General features: G+C 46.0%; 1 long non-coding RNA gene across 1 annotated transcript in view; it reads left to right on the forward strand.

Moving 5' to 3' along the window:
• Positions 1–22939, forward strand: part of LOC138516886 (uncharacterized) — a 412135-nt gene that overhangs the window by 204459 nt on the left and 184737 nt on the right. The window lies entirely within an intron of this gene.

Here is a 22939-nt window from a genome sequence, read left to right on the forward strand (position 1 = left end):
TGGCCTAGTAGGATCGTTTTCTGTCTCCCCTTGTACCCCCCCTCCCTGCCTCGTCGCGCCTTGAAACACTTGTGTATAGGCGCGTTACAAATACCATATCATATCATATCATATCATATCATATCATATCATATCATAGAATCTAACTTCTGCCTCTGCCTCTACTCCCTGCCATAAGTGGTGTTTATGCTTAGCCATAGAATCTATCTCCTTGATTATCCTCTACTTCCCGCTACCTGTGGTGGTAATGCTTGGCCATAGAATCTAACTTCTACCTCTTTCTTTACTCCCACCCACTTCAGGTGGTGATATTTGGCCATAGAATCTAACTTCTGCCTCTTCCTCTACTCCCAGTCTCATGTGGTGGTGATGGTTGGCCATAGATTCTAACCTCTGCCTCCTCGTCTACTCCCAGCCACGTGTGGTGGCAATGCTTGGCCATAGAATATATCTTCTTGCTCTTCCTCTACTCCCAGCCACCTGTGGTGGTAATGCTTGGCCATAGAAAATCACTTCTGCCTCTTCCTCTATTCCCAGCAACCTGTGACGGTGATGCTTGACCACAGAAACTATCTACAGCCTCTTACTCTAGTCCGAGCTAAGTGTGGTGGTTATGTTTGGCCATAGAAACTATCTGCTGCCTCTTTCTCTACTTCCTCTTCTCCCAGCCACTTGTGGTGGTGATACCTGGTCATAGAATCTAACTTCTTCCTCTTCCTCTACTCTCAGCCACCTTTGGTGGTGATGCTCAGTCATAGAATCTACCTTTTTGTTCTTCCTCTATCCCAGCCATAAGTGGTGTTTATGCTTAGCCATATAATCTATCTTCTTGCTTATCCTCTACTTCCAGCAACCTGTGGTGGTAATGCCTGGCCATAGAATCTAACTTCTGCCACTTCCTCTACTCCCAGCAAGCTTTGATGGTGATGCTTGGCTGTAGAATCTAACTTCTACCTCTTCCTCTACTCCCACCCACTTCTGGTGGTGATATTTGGCCATAGAATCTAACTTCTGCCTCTTCCTCTACTTCCAGCAAACTTTGGTGGTGATGCTTAGCCATATAATCTATCTTCTTTCTCTTCCTCTACTTCCAGCCACCGGTGGTGGTAATGCTTGGCCATAGAATCTAACTTCTGCATCTTCCTCTACTCCCACCAAGCTATGATGGCGATGCTTGGCCATAGAATTAAAATTCTGACTCTTACACTACTCCCAGCCACCTGTGGTGGTGATGCTTGGCCATAGAGTAACTTCTGCCTCTTACTCTATTCCAATCTAACTGTGGTGGTGATGCTTGGCCATAGAAACTATCTGCTGCCTCTTTCTCTACTTCGTCTTCTCACAGCCACCTGTGGTGGTGATAATTGGTCATAGAATCTAACTTCTGCCTCTTCCTCTACTCCCAGCCACCTTTGGTGGTGATGCTCAGTCATAGAATCTACCTTCTTGTTCTTCCTCTACTCCCAGCCATAAGTGGTGTTTATGCTTAGCCATATAATCTATCTTCTTGCTTATTCTCTACTTCCAGCTACTTGTGGTGGTAATGCTTGGCCATAGAATCTAACTTCTGCCACTTCCTCTACTCCCAGCAAGCTTTGATGGTGATGCTTGGCTGTAGAATCTAACTTCTAAGTCTTCCTTTACTCCCACCCACTTCTGGTGGTGATATTTGGCCATAGAATCTAACTTCTGCCTCTTCCTCTACTTCCAGCAAACTTTGGTGGTGATTCTTAGCCATATAATCTATCTTCTTTCTCTTCCTCTACTTCCAGCCACCGGTGGTGGTAATGCTTGGCCATATAATCTAACTTCTGCATCTTCCTCTACTCCCACCAAGCTATGATGGCGAAGCTTGGCCATAGAATCTAAATTCTGACTCTTACACTACTCCCAGCCACCTGTGGTGGTGATGCTTGGCCATAGAGTAACTTCTGCCTCTTACTCTATTCCCATCTAACTGTGGTGGTGATGCTTGGCCATAGAAACTATCTACAGCCTTGTCCTCTATTCCCAGCGTCTTGTGGTGCTGATGCTTGGCCATATAATCTTTCTTCTGCCTCTTTGTCTACTCCCAGCAACCTGTGGTGATGATGATTGGACAAACATCTGCCTCTTCCTCTACTCCCAACCTCATGTGGTGGTGATGGATGGCCATAGATTCTAACCTCTGCCTCCTCGTCTTCTCCCAGCCACGTGTGGTGGTGATGCTTGGCCATAGAATATATCTGCTTGCTCTTCCTCTACTCCCAGCCACCTGTGGTGGTAATGCTTGGCCATAGAATATCACTTCTGCCTCTTCCTCTACTCCCAGCCACCTGTGATGGTGATGCTTGGTCATAGAATCTATCTACACCCTCTTCCTCTACTGCCAGCTACCTCTTCCTCTACTCCCAGTGACCTGTGGTGCTGATTCTTGGCCATAGAATATTTCCTCTGCCTCTTACCCTACTCCCATCCACCTGTGATGGTGTTACTTGGCTATAGAATCTAACTTCTGCCCCTTCCTCTACTCCCAGTGACCCCTGGTGATGATGCTTGGCCATAGAATCTAACTTCTGCCTCTTCCTCCACTCCCAGCCAACTGTGATGGTGATGCTTGGCCATAGGATCTAACTTCTGTGTCTGTCTCTACGCCAATCTTCAAGTGGTGGTGATGCTTAGCCATAGAATCTAACTTCTGCCTCTTCCTCTACTCCCAGCAAGCTGTGATGGTGATGTTTGGCTGTAGAATCTAACTTCTACCTCTTCCTCTACTCCCAGCCATCCGTGGTGATAATGCTTGGCCATAGAATGTAACGTATGCCTCTTCCTCTACTCGCAGCCAACTGCGATGCTGATGCTTGGTCATAGAATGTATCTACACCCTCTTCCTCTACTTCCAGCTACCTGTGGTGGTGATGCTTGGCCATAGACACGATGTACAGCCTCTTCTTCTACTCCCAGCGACCTGTGGTGGTGATGCTTGACCATAGACTATTTTCTCTCACTCTTGCTCTACTCCCAGCCACCTGTGATGATGATGCTTGGCAATAGAATCTAACTTCTACCTCTTCCTCTACTCCCAGCGACCCCTGGTGATGATGCTTGGTCATAGAATCTAACTTCTGCGTCTTTCTCAACTCCCATCTACAAGTGGTGTTGACGCAGAGCCATAGCATCTAACTTCTGCGTCTTCCTCTACTCCCAGCAAGCTGTGATGGTGATGCTTGGCCATAGAATCTAACTTCTGCCTCTTCCTCTTCCTCTACTGCCAGCAAGCTGTGATGGTGATGTTTGGCTGTAGAATCTAACTTCTGCCTATTTCTCTACTCCCAGCGACGCCTTTTGATGATGCTTGGCCATAGAATCTAACTTCTGCGTCTTCCTCTACTCCCAGGAAGCTGTAATGGTGATGCTTGGCCACGGAATCTAACTTCTGCTACTTCCTCCACTCCCAGCAAGCTTTGATGGTGATGCTTGGCTGTAGAATCTAAATGCTGCCTCTTCCTCTACTTTCAGCCACCCATGGTGGTAATTCTTGGCCATAGAATCTAACTTCTGCATCTTCCTTTACTCCGAGCAATCTATGATAGCGATGCTTGGCCATAGAACCTAAATTCTGCCTCTTCCTCTACTCCCAGCCACCTGTTGTGATGATGCTTGGCCATAGATGTAACTTCTGCCACTTCCAATACTCCCAGCTACCTGTGGTGGTGATTCTTGGCCATAGAAACTATCTACAGTCTTGTCCTGTATGTCCATCGACAAGTGGTGCTGATGCTTGGCCATATAATCTTTCTTCTGCCTCTTTTTCTACTCCCAGCCACCTGTGGTGATGATGATTGGCCAAACATCTGCCTCTTCCTCTACTCCCAGCCTCATGTGGTGGTGATGGTTGGCCATAGATTCTAACCCCTGCCTCCTCGTCTACTCCCAGCCACGTGTGGTGGCGATGCTTGGCCATAGAATATATCTTCTTCCTCTTCCTCTACTCCCAGCCACCTGTGATGGTAATGCTTGACCACAGAAACTATCTACAGCCTCTTCCTCTACTCCGAGCCAACTGTGGTGGTTATGCTTGGCCATGGAAACTATCTACTGCCTTTCTCTCTACTTCCTCTTCTCCCAGCCACCCGTGGTGGTAATGCTTGGCCTTAGAATCTAACTTCTGCATCTTCCTCTACTCCCAGGAAGCTGTGATGGTGATGTTTGGCCATAGAATCTAACTTCTGCCTCTTCCTCTACTCCCAGCCACCTTTGGTGGTGATGCTCAGTCATAAAATCTACTTTCTTGTACTTCCTCTACTCCCAGCCACTTGTGGTGGTGATGTTTGTCCATAGAATCTAACTTCTGCCTCTGCCTCTACTCCCAGCCATAAGTGGTGTTTATGCTTAGCCATAGAATCTATCTTCTTGATTATCCTCTACTTCCAGCTACCTGTGGTGGTGATATTTGGCCATAGAATCTAACTTCTGCCTCTTCCTCTACTCCCAGCCTCATGTGGTGGTGATGGTTGGCTATAGATTCTAACCTCTGCCTCCTCGTCTACTCCCAGCCTCTTCCTCTACTCCGAGCTAACTGTGGTGGTTATGCTTGGCCATGGAAACTATCTACTGCCTTTTTCTCTACTTCCTCTTCTCCCAGCCACCTGTGGTGGTGATACTTGGCCATAGAATCTTTCTTCTTCCTCTTCCTCTACTCCCAGCCACCCGTGGTGGTAATGCTTGGCCATAGAATCTAACGTCTGCATCTTCCTCTACTCCCACCAACCTATGATGGCGATGCTTGGCCATAGAATCTAAATTCTGACTCTTCATCTACTCCCAGCGACCTGTGGTGGTGATGTTTGGCTATAGAGAGAAACTTCTGTCTCTTACTCTATTCCCAGCTACCTGTGGTGGTGATGCTTGGCCATAGAAACTATCTACAGCCTTGTCCTCTATTCTCAGCGACCTGTGGTGCTGATGCTTGGCCATATAATCTTTCTTCTGCCTCTTTGTCTACTCCCAGACACCTGTGGTGATGATGATTGGCCAAATATCTGCCTCTTCCTCTACTCCCAGCCTCATGTGGTGGTGATGATTGGCCATAGATTCTAACCCCTGCCTCCTCGTCTACTCCCAGCCACGTGTGGTGGTGATGCTTGGCCATAGAATATATCTTCTTGCTCTTCCTCTACTCCCAGCCACCTGTGGTGGTAATGCTTGGCCATAGAATATCACTTCTGCCTCTTCTTCTACTCCCAGCCACCTGTGATGGTGATGCTTGGCCACAGAATCTATCTACTGTCAGGTGTATCGACCCACGTTCAAGTTATAGGCTACAACATTTGGTGCTGTGGGCTTAGAAAGCCCAATATGGCCGAAAAGCCCACATTTGCACCAGAATCCAGGAAAACCATGCAGTTTTTGCACACACCAAAATGGTCGCCTAACCTGCCACCCACCAGTGCGAGCATGATGGGCCAGGAGTGCCATGAGTGAAATGTGGTCCCAAAGGAAAAACAGCGGTGCCAGTTAGCTCAAAAAAGCACTTTGAAATCACCTTTGTTTTTCTGAATGCAAGCTCCAAATGCCTATTTCAAACATTGCAAGATATAAAAAAATCTCGCTGAACACCAGCAGACATTTGGCAGAAGGTAGACTTGTGTGCATACAAAATCTGGGAAGAGAAAGAGCCTAAAATAATGGTCATAATGAAACTGGCTGAGCTGTGGATGTCAGCAGCCTAAGTTAAATTGGACTGAAAGACACTAAAATCTAAATGTTTAAAATAAATGAGTGACCTACTGTTGAGTGTCACATAGTTTGCAACTGTTAAATGTCATAGTTTTGAACTTAGAATCAGCGTTCTAGCTGCATGTGTAAAAATTGTAAGTTTGATTTGGATGAAGAAAAACTGGGAACAAACGTGACATTTAGCTGAAGCCTGGCTTAAAGAGATTGAATTCTGCCTGGCAACTACCCCCGACAGGCGTTGAAACTTGCCCAACAAATGCATTCCCAGGCCTGGCTGCATTCTGCTGCCCCCACCAAAGGGAGATGACACCTCTCTGATTGAATTAGGGGAGGAGCAGCTGGGGACTGCAGGAAACTGAACAATGAGCCATCCTTGGCTCAGGCAAATGTTATATTAGGGGGGGTCGTAAAATAGCTTCCTCTTGGAAGAAACTGGGAGGGGCAGTGCCTCTGTGAGCAAGCTGAGCTGGAGGAAGTGGACAAACCAGAAATTCCACCATGTGCTTTGGGAAACCACACCCCTCTGGGCCAGACCATAATTTTAAAAAGATGGATAATTCATAGTGCAGACTTGTCAAAATTATATAAATAATATCATCATTCTTGTGATTTTTCTGTGCACATTTTAAGAGGTGTTAGGACTCTGTGGTATGTTCTGGGGCGTAGTAGTGGAAAATAGGTTGTTACTCAAAATGTATGTATGTTAAAAATCTGACACTTTATCATCTGAAACCCATATCCCTTGTGCACATTTGTGTAAAATCTGGAAAAGTTTAGAGGTCGTTATCTGGATGAAAAGGGCAGAATTCTTTCAGAAGTGGACACGACATCTTACAAAGACAGGGATCGGATGGTTTGGTGCTACAGAAAATATGTTAACTGGACATATAATATTAGAAAAATTATACATAGATAAATATGTATTTGGATCAAGAATATATTTGTGTGCAAAGTAACCATGGGTGGACCCTCTGACTCATGAACTACCTCCTCACGATGACACTCCATTTCCTTCCCCCAATCAAGGGGAAGAGGAAAACTTGGCCAATGATAAATTGGGGCAGGCTTAGTTATGCCACGCACACACCCATTTTCTAAAGACATAAAAGGAACAGCAAAACCCAGGTAGAGACATTCACTTTCCATTCTCTTGCGAAGCATTTTGCCTGACGACTCCAGACTTCAAACCCATCAATCTCCAGAGACCAGAACTTTGAATCCAGACTTCAGAAATGGTAGCAGAGAGGCCTGAACCAACAGCTAAATCCTTTTTCAGCAGGCCTCAAAATATTTTGCAAATTATTCAAACAGCTGGGCTAAGATGTTTGATTCTGGCCTAGAACCCTGTGCCAGAAACACCCAGAAAGCAGAACCCTGTATCCAGAACCTCAGACCAGACCCAGACCAGATCGCTGTGAGCAGAACCAGAGATCCAGACCAGACCAGCAGAGCAGAGCTGACCCAGATAGCTGTGACTTCAGAACCAACCGCCCGGAGTCCAGTCCAAACCTGACCAGACCCCGACGGCCTATTTCACATTTATAGTGTGAGTAACCAGCCAGAACTTTGCAAAACCAATCTCTTAGTTTAAAATAATCTAATTCAAATTATTTTAACCTATCTAGAATTGCATAGGAATTGTGTGTCCATTCTGTTGATTCAAACCTTCCAAAGCGCATCTGTCATTCTGAAACTGTAATTTAATTTCTGAAAATCTACCTTCACTAAATCATCCGTATCTCTTGAACCGTTTGTGCTAGAAGCACGTTTTAACTTTCATTTTAAAGCTAAGATTCTAGGCTTTTCAACGTACCCAGAACCTTTCTATTCATTATACTTTTTCCATAATCGCGCTCGACACACTTGGAAAAAGTGCCACGATTTGCAATTTGGCTCAAATTTCTTCACTTGTCAAAATAGCAGCTTCTTGCTTTCCTTTGCTGAAATTCGTTTGCAACCTGATAATCATTCATAGAGCATTGCTAAAGTGATCCTGAACTAATACAAAGTAGCTGTCACCCACCCTCAATCTCTTATAGGGAATTAAAATCATTTTTAGCATATTTTTCCCTTCTTTGCATACCACATTTAAAGTACTTTTGCCTGTGTTTAAAATCATCCCTGTTTCTCTAAGCTTGCTGGGGGGAACGGAACTGAATTGCATTTGATTGTATTCCTGAAAACTGTGTGCTTCACTTCCATCTCCTTAGATTGCATGGGGAGGAGTGGCTTGCCAAAAGTGGAAAAGTGAACATATTAGCTCTTGTTGAACCCATATCAGTTTACTCCTGTTCTGCATTTATTTCCATCACTGCATTCCTTGAAATCATAAAAATATTCTCAGCTACCTTGTTCTTTCCATACCAACACCTAAGTAATAAAATAAGTGTGCTAGTATAAGATTATCCATTGTTGATCAACATCATATTCTTAAGTGTGATATCAAATATTAATTTATTATAAAAGTGTGATATATATATTGTTTAATTTTCAATAAATCTTTTAATTGCAAAACAAACCTACTTCTTGGCTGAGTGAGGTCAGGGGGCTTCAAAGAGAGGGGCGTTATATAAGGGTTTATCATCCAGATTATAACTTGTCATAAAAATATGTAAATAAGGGCTTCCTTTGGTCATCACAGACAAAGGCACTGACTTAGTGGGAGTGTTGAATTGAAGTCACTTAACACTACTCCCTCTTCCTCTACTCCCAGCTACCTCTTCCTCTACTCCCAGTGACATGTGGTGCTGGTTCTTGGCCATAGAATATTTCCTCTGCCTCTTCCTCTACTCCCAGCCACCTGTGATGGTGATACTTGGCTATAGAATCTAACTTCTGCCTCTTTCTCTACTCCCAGCGACTCCTGGTGATTATACTTGGCCATAGAATCTAACTCGCGTGTCTTTCTCTTCTCCCATCCACAAGTGGTGGTGATGCTTAGCCATATGATATAATTTCGGCATCTTCCTCTACTCCCAGCAAGCTGTCGTGGTGATGCTTGGCCATAGAATCTAACTTCTGCCTCTGTCTCTACTCACAGCCACTTCTGGTGGTGATGTTTGGCCATAGAATCTAACTTTTGCCTCTTCCTCTGCTCCCAGCCACTTCTCGTGGTGATGCTTGGCCAAACATTCTATCTACTGCCACTTCCTCTACTCCCATCCATGTGTGGTGGGGATGTTTGGGCCTACAAACTAATTTCTACCTCTTCCTCTACTCCCAGCTACCTTTGGTGGTGATGTCCAGCCATAGAATCTACCTTCTTGTTCTTCCTCTACTCCCAACCACTGGTGGTGGTGATGTTTGTCCATGGAATCTAACTTCTGCCCCTGTCTCTACTCCAAGCCAACAGTGGTGTTGATGCTTAGCCATAGAATCTATCTTCTTGCTTATCCTCTACTTCCAGCCACCCGTGGTGGTAATGCTTGGCCATAGAATCTAACTTCTGCCACTTCCTCTACTCCAGCAAGATTTGATGGTGATGCTTGGGTGTAGAATCTAACTTCTACCTCTTCCTCTACTCCCAGCCACTTCTAGTGGTTATGTTTGGCCATAGAATCTAACTTCTGACTCTTCCTCTACCCCCAGCAAACGTTGGTGGTGATGCTTAGCCATAGAATCTATCTTCTTTCTCTTCCTCTACTTCCAGCCACCTGTGATGGTGATGTTTGGCCATAGAATCTATTTACTGTCTCTTTCTCTCTATTCCCAGCCACCTGTGGTGGTGATGCTTGGCCAAAGAATGTAACGTATGGCTCTTCCTCTATCCCCAGCCACCTGTGATGGTGATGCTTGGCCATAGACACTATCTATGGCCTCGTCCTCTACTCCCACAGACCTGTGGTGGTGATTCTTGGTCATAGAATATTTCCTCTGCCTCTTCCTCTTCTCCCAGTGACCCCTGGTGATGATGCTTCAACATAGAATCTAACTTCTGTGTCTTTCTCTATTCCCAACCACAAGTGGTGGTGATGCTAAGCCATAGAATCTAAATACTGCATCTTTCTCTACTCCCAGCAAGCTGTGGTGGTGATGTTTGGCCATAGCATCTAACTTCTGCCTCTTCCTCTACACCCAGCCACCCATGGTGGTAATGCTTGGCCATACAATCTAAATACTGCATCTTTCTCTACTCCCAGCAAGCTGTGATGGTGATGTTTGGCCATAGAATCTAACTTCTGCCATTTCCTCTACTCCCAGCAGGCTTTTAGGGTGATGCTTGGCTGTAGAATGTAACTTCTACATCTTCCTCTACTCCAAGCCACTTCTGGTGGTGATGTTTGGCCATAGAATCTAACTTCTGCCTCTTCCTCTACTACTAGCCACCATTGATGGTGATGCTTAGCCATAGAATCTATCTTCTTTCTCTTCCTCTACTCCTAGCCACCTGTGGTGGTGCTGCTTGGCCATAGAGTGCAACTTCTGCCTTGTCCTCTATTCCCAGCTACCTGTGGTGGCGATGCTTGTCCATAGAAACTATCTACAGCCTTGTCCTCTATTCCCAGCAACATGTGGTGCTGATGCTTGGCCATATAATCTTTCTTCTGCCTCTTTGTCTACTCCTAGCCACCTGTGATGGTGATGCTTGGCCATAGAAACTAACTTCTGCCTCTTCCTCTACTCCCAGACACCTTTGGTGTGATGCTCAGTTATAGAATCTACCTTCATGTTCTTCCTCTACTCCCAGCCATAAGTGGTGTTGATGCTTAGCCATAGAATCTAACTTCTGCCTCTTCCTCTACTCCCAGCAAACTTTGGTGGTGAGGTTTAGCCATATAATCTATCTACTGTCTCTTTCTCTCTACTCCCAGCCACCTGTTGTATTCATGCTTGGCCATAGAATTTAAACTCTGCCTCTACTCCCAGCCACCTGTGGTGGTGATGCTTGGTCATAGAATATAACTTATGCCTCTTCGTCTACTCCCAGCCACCTGTGATGGTGATGCTTGGCCTAGACTCTATCTACACCCTCTTCCTCTACTCCCAACTACCTTTTTCTTCCTCTACTCCCAGTGACCTGTTGTGCTGATTCTTGGCCATAGAATCTAACTTATGTGTCTGTCTCTACGCCAGTCTTCAAGTGGTGGTGATGCTTAGCCATAGAATCTAACTTCTGCCTCTTCCTCTACTCCCAGCAAGCTGTGATGGTGATGTTTGGCTGTAGAATCTAACTTCTACCTCTTCCTCTACTCCCAGCCACCCGTGGTGATAATGCTTGACCATAGAATGTAACGTATGCCTCTTCCTCTACTCCCAGCCAACTATGATGGTGATGCTTGGCCATAGAATGTATCCACACCCTCTTACTCTACTTCCAGCTACCTGTGGTGGTGATGCTTGGCCATAGACACAATGTACAGCCTCTTCTTCTACTCCCAGCGACCGTGGTGCTGATTCTTGGCCATAGAATATTTCCTCTGCCTCTTCCTCTACTCCCAGCCACCTGTGATGGTGATGCTTGGCTATAGAATTAAACTTTGCCTCTTCCTCTACTCCCAGCGACTCCTGGTGATTATACTTGGCCATAGAATCTAACTCGTGTGTCTTTCTCTTCTCCCATCCACAAGTCGTGGTGATGCTTAGCCATAGAATCTAATTTTGGCATCTTTCTCTACTCCCAGCAAGCTGTGGTGTTGATGCTTGGCCATAGAATCTAACTTCTGCCTCTGTCTCTACTCCCAGCCACTTCTGGTGGTGATGTTTGGCCATAGAATCTAACTTTTGCCTCTTCCTCTACTCCCAGCCACTTCTCGTGGTGATGCCTGGCCAAACATTCTATCTACTGCCTCTTCCTCTACTCCCAGCCATGTGTGGTGGGGATGTTTGGGCCTACAAACTAATTTCTGCCACTTCCTCTACTCCCAGCTACCTTTGGTGGTGATGTCCAGCCATAGAATCTACCTTCTTGTTCTTCCTCTACTCCCAGCCACTGGTGGTGGTGATGTTTGTCCATGGAATCTAACTTCTGCCTCTGTCTCTACTCCAAGCCAACAGTGGTGTTGATGCTTAGCCATAGAATCTATTTTCTTGCATATCCTCTACTTCCAGCAACCTGTAGTGGTAATACGTGGCCAAAGAATCTAACTTGTGTAACTTCCTCTACTTCTAGCAAGCTTTGATGGTGATGCTTGGCTGTAGAATCTAACTTCTGCATCTTCCTCTACTCCCAGCAAACTTTGGTGGTGATGCTTAGCCATATAATCTATCTTCTTTCTCTTCCTCTACTTCCAGCCACCTGTGATGGTGATGTTTGGCCATAGAATCTATTTACTGTCTCTTTCTCTCTATTCCCAGCCACCTGTGGTGGTGATGCTTGGCCATACAATGTAACTTATGCCTCTTCCTCTACCCCCAGCCACCTGTGATGGTGATGCTTGGCCATAGACACTATCTACGGCCTCGTCCTCTACTCCCAGAGACCTGTGGTGCTGATTCTTGGTCATAGAATATTTCCTCTGCCTCTTCCTCTTCTCCCAGTGACCCCTGGTGATGATGCTTGAACATAGAATCTAACTTCTGTCTCTTTCTCTATTCCCATCCACAAGTGGTGGTGATGCTAAGCCATAGAATCTAAATACTGCATCTTCCTCTACTCCCAGCAAGCTGTGGTGGTGATGTTTGGCCATAGAATCTAACTTCTACCTCTTCCTCTACCCCCAGCCACTTCTGGTGGTGATGTTTGGCCATAGCATCTAACTTCGCCTCTTCCTCTACACCCAGCCACCCGTGGTGGTAATGCTTGGCCATACAATCTAAATTCTGCATCCTCCTCTGCTCCCAGGAAGCTGTGATGGTGATGTTTGGCCATAGAATCGATCTACTGTCTCTTTCTCTCTACTCCCAGCCACCTGTTGTATACATGCTTGGCCATAGAATTTAAACTCTGCCTCTACTCCCAGCCACCTGTGGTGGTGATGCTTGGTCATAGAATATAATTTATGCCTCTTTGTCTACTCCCAGCCCCCTGTGATGGTGATGCTTGGGCATAGACTCTATCTACACCCTCTTCCTCTACTCCCAACTGCCTCTTTCTTCCTCTACTCCCAGTGACCTGTTGTGCTGATTCTTGGCCATGGAATCTAACTTCTGTGTCTGTCTCTACGCCAGTCTTCAAGTGGTGGTGATGCTTAGCCATAGAATCTAACTTCTGCCTCTTCCTCTACTCCCAGGAAGCTGTGATGGTGCTGTTTGGCTGTAGAATCTAACTTCTACCTCTTCCTCTACTCCCAGCCACCCGTGGTGATAATGCTTGGCCATAGAATGTATCTACACCCTCTTCCTCTACTTCCAGCTACCTGTGGTGGTGATGCTTAGCCATAGACACTATGTACAGCCTCTTCTTCTACTCCCAGCGACCTGTGGTGCTGATTCTTGGCCATAGAATATTTCCTCTGCCTCTTCCTCTACTCCCAGCCACCTGTGATGGTGATGTTTGGCCATAGAATCTATTTACTGTCTCTTTCTCTCTATTCCCAGCCACCTGTGGTGGTGATGCTTGGCCATAGAATGTAACGCATGCCTCTTCCTCTACCCCCAGCCACCTGTGATGGTGATGCTTGGCCATAGACACTATCTACGGCCTTGTCCTCTACTCCCAGAGATCTGTGGTGCTGATTCTTGGTCATAGAATATTTCCTCTGCCTCTTCCTCTTCTCCCAGTGACCCCTGGTGATGATGCTTGAACATAGAATCTAACTTCTGTGTCTTTCTCTATTCCCATCCACAAGTGGTGGTGATGCTAAGCCATAGAATCTAAATACTGCATCTTCTTCTACTCCCAGCAAGCTGTGGTGGTGATGCTTGGCTGTAGAATCTAACTTCTACCTCTTCTTCTACTCCCAGCCACTTCTAGTGGTGATGTTTGGTCATTTAATCTAACTTCTGCCTCTTCCTCTACTCCTAGCCACCTTTGGTGGTGATGCTTAGCCATAGAATCTATCTTCTTTCTCTTCCTCTACTCCCAGCCACCTGTGGTGGTGCTGCTTGGCCATAGAGTGCAACTTCTGCCCTGGCCTCTATTCCCAGCTACCTGTGGTGGTGATGCTTGTCCATAGAAACTATCTACAGCCTTGTCCTCTATTCCCAGCGACATGTGGTGCTGATGCTTGGCTATATAATCTTTCTTCTTCCTCTTCGTCTACTCCCAGCGACATGTGGTGCAGATGCTTGGCCATATAATCTTTCTTCTGCCTCTTTGTCTACTCCCAGCCACCTGTGGTGATGGTGCTTGGCCATATAATCTATCTTCTTTCTCTTCCTCTACTCCCAGCCACCTGTGGTGATGATGATTGGCCAAACATCTGCATCTTCCTCTAGTCCCAGGAAGCTGTGATGGTGATGCTTGGCCATAGAATCTAACTTCTGCCTCTTCCTCTACTCCCAGACACCTTTGGTGTGATGCTCAGTTATAGAATCTACCTTCTTGTTCTTCCTCTACTCCCAGACACTTGTGGTGGTGATGTTTGTCCATAGAATCTAACTTCTGCCTTTTCCTCTACTCCCAGACACCTTTGGTGTAATGCTCAGTTATAGAATCTACCTTCTTGTTCTTCCTCTACTCCCAGACACTTGTGGTGGTCATTTTCGGCCATACAATCTAACTTCTGCATCTTCCTCTACTCCCACCAAGCTATGATGGTGATGCTTGGCCATAGAATCTAAATTCTGACTCTTACTCTATTCACAGCTACCTGTGATGGTGATGCTTGGCCATAGCATCTATCTATTGTCTTCTTCGCTAATCTCAGCCATCTGTGGTGATGATGATTGGCCAAACATCTGCCTCTTCCTCTACTCCCAGCCTCATGTGGTGGTGATGGTTGACCATAGATTCTAACCTCTGCCTCCTCGTCTACTCCGAGCCACCTGTGGTGGCGATGCTTGGCCATAGAATATATCTACACCCTCTTCCTCTACTCTCAGCTACATCTTCCTCTACTCCCAGTGACCTATGGTGCTGATTCTTGGCCATAGAATATTTCCTCTGCCTCCTCCTCTACTCCCAGCCACCTGTGATGGTGATGCTTGGCTATAGAATCTAACTTCTGCCTCTTCCTCTACTCCCAGTGATCCCTGGTGATGGTGCTTGGCCATAGAATCTAACTTCTGTGTCTGTCTCTACTCCAATATACAAGTGGTGGTGATGCTTAGGCATAGAATCTAACGTCGGCCTCTTCCTCTACTCCCAGCAAGCTGTGATGGTGATGTTTGGCTGTAGAATCTAACTTCTACCTGTTCCTCTACTCCCAGCCACCCGTGGTGATAATGCTTGTCCATAGGATGTAACGTATGGCTCTTCCTCTACTCCCAGCCAACTGTGATGGTGATGCTTGGCAATAGAATGTATCTACACCCTCTTCCTCTACTTCCAGCTACCTGTGGTGGTGATGCTTGGCCGTAGACACTATCTACAGCTTCTTCATCTACTCCCAGCCACCTGTGGTACTGATTCTTGGCCATAGAATATCTCCTCTGCCCCTTCCTCTACTCCCAGCCACCTGTGATGGTGATGCTTGGCTATAGAATCAAACTTCTGCCTCTTCCTCTACTCCCAGCGACTCCCAGTGATTATACTTGGCCATAGAATCTTACTCGTGCGTCTTTCTCTTCTCCCATCCACAAGTGGTGGTGATGGTTAGCCATAGAATCTAATTTCTGCATCTTCCTCTACTCCCAGCAAGCTGTGATGGTGATGCTTGGCCATAGAATCTAACTTCTGCCTCTACCTCTACTCCCAGCAAGCTGTGGTGGTAATGTTTGGGCGTAGAATCTAACGTTTACCTCTTCCTCTACTCCCAGCCACTTCTGGTGGTGATGCTTGGCCAAATATTCTATCTACCGCCGCTTCCTCTACTCCCAGCCACGTGTGGTGGGGATAGGGGATGTTTGGGCATACAAACTAATTTCTGCCTCTTCCTTTACTCCCAGACACCTGTGATGGTGATTTTTGGCCATAAAATCTATCTACTGTCTCGTTCACTCTATTCCCAGCCACCTGTGGTAGTCATGCTTGGCCATAGAATTTAAATTCTGGCTCTACTCCCAGCCACCTGTGGTGCTGATTCTTGGCCATAGAATATTTCCATTACCTCTTCCTCTACTCCAAGCCACCTGTGATGGTGATGCTTTGCTATAGAATCTAACTTCCGACTCTTCCTCTACTCCCAGCGACCCCTGGTGATGATGCTTGGCCATAGAATCTAACTTCTGCGTCTTTCTTTACTCCCATCCACAAGTGGTGGTGATGCTTAGCCATAGAATCTAACTTCTGGGTCTTCCTCTACTCCCAGCAAGATGAGATGGTGATGCTTGGCCATAGAATCTAACTCCTATCTCTTCCTCTACTCCCAGTCACTTCTGGTGGTGATGTTTGGCCATAGTATCTAACTTCTGCCTCTTCCTCTACACCCAGCCAGCCGTGGTGGTAATGCTTGGCCATACAATCTAACTTCTGCATCTTCCTCTTCTCCCAGGAAGCTGTGATGGTGATGTTTGGCCATAGTATCTAACTTCTGCCTCTTCCTCTACACCCAGCCAGCCATGGTGGTAATGCTTGGCCATACAATCTAACTTCTGCATCTTCCTCTTCTCCCAGGAAGCTGTGATGGTGATGTTTGGCCATAGTATCTAACGTCTGACTCTTCCTCTACTCCCAGCCACCTTTGGTGGTGATGTCCAACCATAGCAACTACCTTCTTGTTCTTCCTCTAATCCCAACCGCTGGTGGTGGTGGTGCTTGGCCATAGAATCTAACTTCTGCCACTTCCTCTACTCCAAGCAAGCTATGATGATGATGCTTAGCCATAGAATCTAAATTCTGCCTCTTCCTCTACTCCCAGCAAGCTTTGATGGTGATGCTTAGCCATAGAATCCAAATTCTGCCTCTTCCTCTGCTCCCAGCCACATTTGGTGATGATGCATGGCCATCAAATGTAAATTCTGCCTCTTCCTCTGCTCCCAGCTACCTGTGGTGCTGATGCTTGGCCATATAATCTTTCGTCTGCCTCTTTCTCTACTCCCAGCCACCTGTGATGGTGATGCTTTGCTATAGAATCTAACTTCTGCTTCTTCCTCTACTCCCAGCGCCCCCTGGTGATGATGCTTGGCCATAGAATCTAACTTCTGCGTCTTTCTCTACTCACATCCACAAGTGGTGGTGATGCTTAGCCATAGAATGTAACTTCTGCATCTTCCTCTACTCCCAGCAAGATGTGGTGGTGATGCTTGGCCATATAATCTAACTTCTACCTCTTCCTCTACTCCCAGCCACTTCTGGTGGTGATGTTTGGCCATAGAATCTAACTTCTGCCTCTTCCTCTACACCCAGCCACCCGTGCTGGTTATGCTTGGCCATACAATCTAACTTCTGCGTCTTCCTCTACTCCCAGGAAACTGTGATGGTGATGTTTGGCCATAGAATCTAACTGTTACGCTCACCTGGTATCCACAGGGACACCACCCAGCTGGGTTACTCGCTGGTATGCTTCAGCTTTGCCCTGATGTGGTCTGCGGGGAAGTTTCTGCCTTGTGGTAGAATTAGGCGTGCTCTCCGTCCTGCCTTCTTTGCAGGGGTGCGTTGTCTTTCATGGGCGAATGCGGTCCAGTTACTTCACTGACGCCGGCCCGTTTGATATTGTTCAGGTAGGTCTTATTGCTGTTCTTTAGTTTTGTTGCTATATTGCATGCCTTTCTTTATTTAAAATGTGTCTTTTTTCTCCCTCAGGTATGCAGAGCTTCAGCGCTGCGAACTGGCTTGGTTGAGTCCTGCTCATAAATGATGACGCATTAAGACATTATGATGCAGTAAATAATCGCTATGTGCAGCGCAGCGAAGTCTTGCCTTTGCTAACCTGTGTTTTTTCCTTCCTTGTAGGTTGCAGTGTTCTTCAGCACGAGTGGAATGTCCGGAGTGGTGCCAGCCGAGAGGCGACCAGCCAGGTAAGCCTTTTGAGCAGTTCGTAATTTGTAAATGTCTCTACAGCTTTCTGTAAGCCTGGATGGCAGACAACGGTCTATGCCTCAACTCTGACAAGACGGAACTCCTCCTGGTAGGCTCTCCCGACACCCTAAAGAATCTAGATGCCCAATTCAGTCACTTCACCATTGACTCCATTAAAATTCCAGTCTCCGACTCTGTCAAAACCCTGGGAGTTTATCTGGATTCTAGCCTATCCATGGACAGACAAATCAATGCAATTGCCTCTGCAGCGGCATATCATGCCAAACTTATCAATGCAGTCAGACCCTGTCTCTCCAAAGAGAACTGCACTAACATAGCCAGAGCCATCACCGGCTCTAGGCTAGACTACTGTAACGTACTCTTTCTAGGAACCTCTAAAAAAAACCTTGAGAGACTACAAGTAATACAGAACAACGCGCTCCGGGCAGCCCAAGGTATTGCAAAAAGAGAACACATCTCTGAGGCCAGAAAACTAGCCCACTGGCTCCCAATAAAAGAAAGGATATTATTCAAAGCCCTGACATTGTCCCACAAGTGCATCCACCTCACTGCGCCTGCATACCTCTCACAAAGGATACACCCTGTCTCCACCACCAGGCCAACGAGATCACCCTACACCAACATGCTCTCAGTGCCTCTAGTAAAAAAAGTAAAAGCGGGCGGATCCAGCTTCCCTTACCTTGCGCCCTCGCACTGGAATGCCCTACCACACACTATCCGTGGAGAGGCCTCCCTCACCACCTTCCGCAAAACGCTGAAGACTACCCTGTTCACATAAGGCTAGACATACTAGCACGATTACCCCATGTATATTGTATCATATGATCAAAAGCAATATCTGTAACAACAGTATGTCATCCTGCAACATTTACAATGTGTCAACAACCGCTATCTTACCTGTACCATGTAACTAAGTCATTGCAAGTAACAGCGCCTCAATGCCCCTGGGCTGCTTGTGCGCTATATAAATGTAAATAAATAAATAAATAAATAAATTTAATGTTGCCTCTATCTTCCTCTTTCAGGTCGTTCTGTCCGGGAGGCGTGCAGATTCGAGGAAGCTGTTCTCAGTAGCTGCAAGTGTTTAAAGATGAAGACTGCAGGTAAGATGCTGCTGCTAATGATGTTCCTTTTGTCTCCTTGCAGGTTCTGCTTCTACGAGGTTCTAGGGAATAGCTGGACACAGTGAGCGTCACGTTGCAAGCTGCAAAGTAACACGAAGCATGTTTTGCAGTCAGGGTGTGGTTTATATAGCCCAGGTAAAGTAGTACCAGGGAAAGTAGTTCCAGGCCTGCCACACTCAAAACACTAGACAGCATAGCTTGGTTCTTAGGAACCAAGCTATGTGGATGCCTCCATGTTGGCTGACAATACAATAAAGTAGTTCCCAAGCACATTGCTGTTCATGGTGTATGAGCCTGGCGCCATAGGCACCAGGACTGGCCCAATGAGGGCTTTTGAAGAGGATGCCAGGCTCTAGAGGCCCAGGTCCTGACTCCACCTGGCCAATGGGTTTGCCAGAGGGGGTTTTGGGCGAGGGTCGTTACGCTAACCTCTGCCTCTTCCTCTACTCCCAGCCACCTTTGGTGGTTATGCCCAGCCATAGCATCTACCTTCTTGTTCTTCCTCTAATCTCAATCACTGGTGGTGGTGATGTTGGTCCATGGAATATAACTTCTGCCTCTGCCTCTACTCCCAGCCAACAGTGGTGTTGATGCTTAGCCATAGAATCTATCTTCTTGCTTATCCTCTACTTCCAGCAACCTGTGGTGGTAATGCTTGGCCATAGAATCTAACTTCTGCCACTTCCTCTACTCCCAGCAGGCTTTTAGGGTGATGCTTGGCTGTAGAATGTAACTTCTACCTCTTCCTCTACTCCCAGCCACTTCTGGTGGTGATGTTTGGCCATAGAATCTAACTTTTGCCTCTTCCTCTACTCCTAGCCACCTTTGGTGGTGATGCTTAGTCATAGAATCTATCTTCTTTCTCTTCCTCTACTCCCAGCCACATGTGGGCATGATGCACGGCCATATAATCTAACTTCTACCTCTTCCTCCACTCCCAGCTACCTGTGGTGGTGGTGCTTGGCCATAGAATCTAACTTCTGCCTCTTCCTCTACTCCCAGCAAGCTGTGATGGTGATGCTTGGCTATAGAATCTAATTCCTACCTCTTCTTCTACTCCCAGTCAGCTGTGATGATAATGTTTGGCCGTAGATTCTAACTCTGCCTCTTCCTCTACTCTCAGCCATCTGTGGTGGTGATACTTGGCCATACAATCTAACTTCTGCCTCTGTCTCTACTCCCAGTCACTTGTGGTGGTGATGTTTGGCCATAGAATCTTTCTTCTGCCTCTTCCTCTGCTCCCAGCCACCAGTGATGGTGATGCTTGGCCATAGAATATATCTACCTCCTCTTCCTCTACTCCCAACCGCATGTGGTGCTGATGTTTGTGCATGCAATTTAATTTCTGCCTCTTCCTCTACTCCCAGCCACTTGTGATGGTGATTTTAGCCATAGAATCTACTCTCTCTTTCTTTCTACTCCTAGCCACCTATGGTAGTCATGCTTGGCCATAGAATTTAAATTCTGCCTCTACTCCCAGCCACCTGTGGTACTGATACTTGGCCACAGAATGAAACTTATGCCTCTTCCTCTACTCCCAGCCACCTCTGATGGTGATGCCTCGCCATAAAATCTATCTACACCCTCTTCCTCTACTCCCAGCTACCTGTGGTGGTGATGGTTGACCATAGACTATTTCCTCTCACTCTTGCTCTACTCCCAGCCACCTGTGATGATGATGCTTGGCTATAGAATCTAACTTCTGCCTCTTCCTCTACTCCCAGCGACTCCTGGTGATGATGCTTGGCTATAGAATCTAACTTCTGCCTCTTCCTCTACTCCGATCTACAAGTGGTGTTGATGCTTAGCCATAGAATCTAACTTCTGGGTCTTCCTCTACTCCCTGCAAGCTGTGATGGTGATGCTTGGTCATATAATCTAACTTCTGCCTCTTCCTCTTCCTCTACTGCCAGCAAGCTGTGATGGTGATGTTTGGCTGTAGAATCTAACTTCTGCCTCTTTCTCTACTCCCAGCGACGCCTTTTGATAATGCTTGGCCATAGAATCTACCTTCTGCGTCTTTCTTTACTCCCATCCACAAGTGGTGGAAATGTATGGCCATAGAATCTAACTTCTGCATCTTCCTCTACTCCCAGGAAGCTTTGATGGTGATGCTTGGCTGTAGAATCTAAATGCTGCCTCTTCCTCTACTCCCAGCCACCTGTGGTGATGATGCTTGGCCATAGAATCTATCTTCTTTTCCCGCCTCTACTTCCAGCCACCCGTGATGGTAATTCTTGGCCATATAATCTAACTTCTGCATCTTCCTCTTCTCCCAGCAATCTATGATAGCGATGCTTGGCCATAGAATCTAAATTCTGCCTCTTCCTCTACTCGCAGCCACCTCACCTGTGGTGATAATGCTTGGCCATAGATGTAACTTCTGCCTCTTCCTCTACTCCCAGTTACCTGTGGTGGTGTTGCTTGACCATAGAAACTATCTACAGTCGTGTCCTGTATTCCCAGCAACCTGTGGTGCTGATGCTTGGCCATATAATCTAACTTCTGCATCTCCCTCTACTCCCAGCCACCTGTGGTGGTGATGCTTAGCCATATAATCTATCTTCTTGATCTTCCTCTACTTCCAACCACCTGTGGTGGTAATGCTTGGTCATGGAATCTAACTTCTGCCTCTTCCTCTCTACTCCCGGCAACCTGTGGTAGTCATACTTGGCCATAGAATTTACATTCTGCCTCTACTCCCAGCCACCTGTGGTGGTGATGCTTAGCCATAGAATCTATCTTCTTGCTCTTCCTCTACTTCCGACCACCTATGGTGGTAATGCTTGGCCATATAATATAACTTCTTCTGCTACCTGACTACTCCTAGCCCCAATTCTCATCCCTATATTGGGAATGCCTTCACATTTCAACCAGACATTTCCTATTCCTGATACCAATTGTTTATTACTGTCATTTTCAATGTGAAAGGCACAACCATCAACATATAGAGTTTGCAAATCCTTGCATGTCTTTTCATCAAAAGCTTTGTGTGGTGATTGTTCGAACTCCTGCAAGCTAGATTCTACCTCTACTTCGTTTGATACAGGTTCAGCTGCACAGTCATATAGATCTGCCAATCCTTGAGCAACTGGGTTCTTTTTATATTGGCCATACCTCACTTCTATAAGAAAGCCTTGCAATGCCAATGTCCATGAAGTAATTCTGGACTGTGCTAGGTTGCCTGTCCTAATCCCTTTACTCTCTAAAAACTGCAATGGTTGATGATTTGTTTAAATTATTACCTTTTCCCCTTGAACAATGGGACGGAAATGCTGTAACACCCACACAGTGGTCAAAAGGGGCCTTTTCACATTCACTGAATTTAATTTCAACTTGACAAATTGTCTTACTTGCATAAGCAATGGTTTTGTGATTCAACTCATGTTTTTGAGATAACACTGCTGACATACAATGTTCAGAGAAACCTATTTCTATGAAGAAATCCCTGTTTTTTATGGGGTATGCTAAAGATGGTGCCTTTATGAGACATTCCTTTAATTTAGCAACTGCCACAGATTGCTCTTTGTCCCATTTTCAGGGTGTATTCAGCTTCAGTAGTTTAGTCAATGGTTGAGTAATTTCAGCATAATGTTCAATACATTTCCTGTTACATCCCGTCATTCCTAATAAACGTTTTAAACCTTTCACATTTATAGGGTCTTAATTTCTGTATGGCCTCTACCTTTTTCTTTTGTGTGTTTATTCCATGTTCAGTCACTTATGGCCTAGACAATTCACCTTTTTCTCACACCATTGTGCTTTCTGTTAAGATACTTTGGCACCCGCCTTTTGCAATTGGCCAAGAACATGTCTAATTTCATCAAAATGGCTTTTTAAGCTTTCAATTTTTATCATGACATCATCCACATAAACTATAGTTCCTCTTTCCACTGCATCAGGCATACCCTTTCTCAAAAATATGCCAAATTCACTCCCACTATTGACGTACCCGAATGGTGTTCTAGCCCATGCGTATTGCATCTTATCAAATGAAAATGAAAACAAATTCTGAATATCATCTGCCAGTGGCACACACCAATATCCAGATGTGAGATGTAATATAGTAAACACCTTTGAGCCATGCACCTGAGCATGGCCTTGATCAATGAATGGCAGTGGCCATCTTGACACTGGA

The sequence above is a fragment of the Ambystoma mexicanum genome, chromosome 6q (assembly GCF_040938575.1).
Source record: "Ambystoma mexicanum isolate Mex_15411 chromosome 6q, UKY_AmexF1_1, whole genome shotgun sequence".
NCBI classification, from domain to species: Eukaryota; Metazoa; Chordata; class Amphibia; order Caudata; family Ambystomatidae; genus Ambystoma; species Ambystoma mexicanum.